The following is a 4,921-nucleotide window of genomic DNA, read 5'->3' as shown; positions in this document are numbered from 1 at the left end:
TGAGCATAACCCATTTTCTATTTCTTCATTTTTGTTCCCTAAACTTCTAATCTCTTCAATTTTAGTTCTTGAACTTTTCCATACTTATATTTTGATCCCCAAAACTTATGAAGAATTCTAATTCAGTTTCATTTTGATCCCCAAATTTATGAGATTAGGCTATTGTAAGGAAAGATTGTCCCAAGATCACCGACATGTTTTGGTCATCTTCCATGTCAAGTACAAAGTAGCCTACTATGAAGATTAATTTATTGACCTTGATGAGCGGATCTTCCACCATGCCTTGTGGAGCTTTATCGATAGGTCGACTAGTTAGACGGATACTATAGTTGGGTTCACATCCCAAAAGATAGTCTTCAATAGTCAGAAAGATCCAATAAATTAACATTACAACTTAAATCGTATAAAAAAAATCCAAATTCATAGATTTTTCAATACTGCAGTCTATTTTGAAACTCTCTATCTTAAGTTTCGGAGGTGGCTTATTTAGTAGAATTGCATTGCTCTCCTTAGTTGACACTTTCATGAAATTGACAAGCTTCATTTTCTTGGTCAATTCATGAGTTTATTAGATCGCTACTAATTTCGCCAGAATCAATGGGATGCAAAATAATTTAAGTTGAGAAGAAATAAATGTAGCAAAAAAGTAATAAGTGCAAGTGACACAAGAATTTACGTGGTTCGGCAATTGTGCCTATGCCCACAAACCCACACCAATTTTTTGCTATATCAACAAGAGAAGAAAAAGAATACAACAGATACACTCTCTGTATTTTATTTGCCTATGCAATTCTCAATTTTCTCTCGTTAATTTTCTGTACAAACTAAAGCCTAACTCTTCTCACTTTTGTGCTTTGCTCACTGTCTCTCGTGTTTTCACTCAACACCTTTCTTGCACTTCTCTTTGCATATCTATATTTTTGCTCTTGCTTTGGCCTCGTATTTATAGTGAGAAACTTGCCACCCTCATTAATTGCAGATCCATTATTTTCAACGAAGGCAACATTTCATTAAATGCATGGTAAAAAAATTCTTTCAAAAGTACGGCTGCATGGTTGCAAGATTTTTGAATCCATATTGTTTTGTCAACATTTGCTACCACCTTTTGACAAAATGTGTATGACACACGAAAAAGTTTGTGAAGCCTAAGACTTAGGCTCCATTATTTCAACAATCTCCCACTTGGAGACTAATATGGCTTCATCTTGAGATATCCTGCGAGCAATTCCATTTTAGTGAAATTGGCGTGGATCACCTTCCTTGTCTTTCATTTTAGATAGCCAACTAAAGTCGAACACAACTCTATTTTTTTTCGTAGTTACTGTCTTGGTTAACATGTTAGCTAGGTTTCTGCTTCCCTGGATCTTATCCAGTGTTAATACTCCATCCTCCAAGAGAGATCTAATGTAGTGATAACGAAGACCAATGTGCTTCTTTCTCGAACGAAATGCTGCATTCTTTGCCAGATTAGCACTCTGACTACCACTATGCAAAACATTCGTTTCCTGCTTGAGACCTAATTCTGTCAACAGACTTTTTAACCAAATCATCTCTTTGCTAGCTTCGGTTACTGCCACGTACTCTGCTTCTGTAGTGGATAAAGCAACAATCTTCTGTTTTTGTGAAACCCAACTCCACAGTAGTACCAGCTGTGAATACATAACCGTTGGTACTTTTCTTGTGATCGACCTTGCCAGCAAAATCTGCATTTACAAAGCCTTGTAGTGCTAACTCACCTCTTTTGAAACATAAACATTTATCAATAGTACCCTGTAGATATCTCAGTATCCACTTCACTGCTTCCCAGTGTTGTTTTCCTGGATTGGTCATGAATTTGCTCATAACTCTCACTGCATGAGCAATGTCTCGTCTTGTACAGATCATGACATACATTAAACTTCCAATTGCTAAGGCATATGGAATATTAGCCATGAAGTTTATTTCATCTTCTGTTTTTGGAGACTGGTCGTTTGATAGACGGAAATGATTAACTAATGGCGTGTTAACTGCCTTTGGATTGTTCATGTTGAACCTCTGTAAAACTTGACTAATGTACTTGGCCTGGGATAGCTGTAAAGTGCATTTTCGCTTGTCCCTACAAATTCTCATTCCCAGAATTTGTTTAGCTGGACTAAAGTCCTTCATTTCGAATTCTGCTGACAATTACTTCTTTAATTTTTGGATTTCATTCATATCTGGTCCCGCTACTAACATGTCATCAATATAAAGTAGCAAAATAATGTAGCTAGACTCTAGCCTCTTAAAATAACAACAATGGTCAGCATTGCACTTGTAGTAGCCATTTTTCTGCGTAAATTTGCCAAACTTCATGTACCACTATCTCGGAGCTTGTTTTAAGCCATACGAGCTTTTCTTCAATTTACACACAAGCTTCTCTTTTCCTTTGATTGAGAAACCCTCTAGTTGCTTCATGTATATCTCCTCTTCTAGGTTACTATGGAGAAAGGCAGATTTCACATCTAATTGCTCTAAGTGTAACCCCTCTGCTGCAACAATACTCAAGACTGATCGAATGGTTATCAACTTTACTACTGGAGAATAAATCTCTATGTAGTCAATTCCTTCTTTCTGTTGAAAGCCTTTAACCACCAATCTTGCCTTGTATTTTTTGGATTCATCATGTTCCTCATTGACTCGATAGACCCATTTATTATGGAGAGCCTTCTTTTTTGCAGGCAACTAAACTAGTCCCAAGTTTGATTAGAGATAAGAGACTTTATCACATCTTTAATTGCAAGCTCCCACTTAATCGCATCTTTTCCCTGAAATGCCTCATCATAGGATTCATGTTCACTGGCATCAGTAAGTAACATATAATTTATGTACTTTCTATTTGGAACATGTGGTCGGGAAGATCTTCTAGGAATAGGAGTTGGAGACTTTGGTAAAATCTCAGCAACAACTTCCTCTGGTTGAGTACTTTCATCTGTCTACTTTGACATACTACTATTTGGAGTATCATCCAACTCAATATATGTTAGATTATCATGTAAGTCACTGGACAGCACTGTATCTTTGTCTTTGTACATCACGCTTTCATTGAATATGACATCCCGACTTCTGATGACCTTTTTGTTCTTATCATCCCAAAAGCGATACCCGAACTCATCTCCACCATATCCAATAAAGGTACACTTTAATGATTTAGGGTCAAGCTTACCCCTAGCTTGATCACTAATATGTACATATGCGACATAGCCAAAAACTTTCAAATGAGAAAGTTTTATTTCTTTTCCGCTCCATACTTCATCCGGTATCCTGTACTCCAAAGGCACTTATGGCCCGTGATTGATTAAGTATGCTGCTGTGTTGATAGCTTCAACCCAAAATTGTTTAGGCAAACCAGCATGTAATCACACGATTCTAGCTCTTTCTGTCAATGTCCGATTCATTCTTCGGACACACCATTTTGTTGCGGTGTTCCTAGCAATGTTTTTTCTAATTTGATACCATTCTGGTAACAAAACTTTTTGAAATCAGCATATTCGTACTCGCCGCCACTATCTGATCTCAATTTCTTTACTGGCAAACCTGTTTCATTCTCCACCATAGCTTTCCACTTCTTGAACATCTCGAACACTTCGAATTTGTGTCTGAAGAAGTAGATCCATACTTTTTTGGAGTGATCATTAATGGAAGTCACAAAATAAGACTTTCCACCAATAGATGGAACTGCAGCTGGTCCCCAAACATCGGTGTGGACTAACTCTAGCTTTTCTTGCTTTGGAGTTTTGCCACACTTGTTGAAACTCACCCACTTCTGCTTTCCGAAGATGCAACTCTCGCATAGGTCTGCGTCAATAGATTGAAGTCCCGATAGTTTCCCTTTATTGAGCATGTACTTGAGTCATTTCTGACTCATATGCCCTAGTCTCTGGTGCCATAGATACGGATCTTCATTTGAATGCTGCTGCAATTATTCCACAGGCACTCATTGTGGTGTAAAGAGTACCACTTTTCTTGCCTCGTGCTATGGTCATTGCACCCCTGGAAGCCTTCCAAGTATCACCGTTGAAGGTTATGATATAACCTTCATTTGATAGTTGGCCCACAGATATCAAGTTCTTCCTCAAGTGTGGAATGTGTCTGACATCCTTCAATTTCCATACAGATCCACTAAGCTTGATCTGTACTTCACCTTTATCGACTACGTCACAAGGTTGATCATCACAAAGATATACGTTTCCAAGATTGGCCAGTTCATAACTCGTAAAGAGTTCTCTGTTTGAGATAGCATGAAAAGATGTTCCAGAATCTATTACCCAGTATTCTGCTTTGCTTTCCAAAGAGCATATCAAAGCATCATCAAATTCTTTTGCTACAACATTGGCCTTGATTTTGTTTTCATTTTATTTCTAGGAAACTTGACACTGATTTTTGTAGTGTCCGGTCTTGCCACAATTTCAACATTCAACAACTTTTAATTTGTTGAAATTCTTTGGATATCTGGATTTTGATTTGCCAAACCTTGACTTGCTCCTGTTATGCCCTTTACTTCTATTTGAACTTCTGCCTCTGCTCTTCGGTTCCAGAAGTGGATACACCTTCTGTCTATCTTGGTATTTCCTCAGTCAAGATCATACTCATGACATCTCCAAACTTCAATTTGGAATTTCCAACAGAGTTATTAATTGCTTTAATGTACCATTTCAACTCTTAAGCAGCTGCCTGAGAATCAACAAAGCTCGAACCTCATCACCGAACGTGATTTCAATCATGATTACCTGGTCTGTCACTTCATTGGACTCATTTAGATGTTCTCCAAATCTTTCGGCTTCCTGTCATTTTCATAGTAAATAACTTTTTGATTAAATGAACTTTGTCTGCTGTAGATGGTTTTTTGTACATGCTAAACAGGGTCGCCATGAGAGATGTCATTGTCTTCTCATTTTTTATGTTG

The sequence above is a fragment of the Olea europaea genome, unplaced genomic scaffold (genome assembly GCF_002742605.1).
Source record: "Olea europaea var. sylvestris unplaced genomic scaffold, O_europaea_v1 scaffold1649, whole genome shotgun sequence".
Taxonomy (NCBI): domain Eukaryota; kingdom Viridiplantae; phylum Streptophyta; class Magnoliopsida; order Lamiales; family Oleaceae; genus Olea; species Olea europaea.
Note: the sequence above shows the minus strand (reverse complement) of the source record.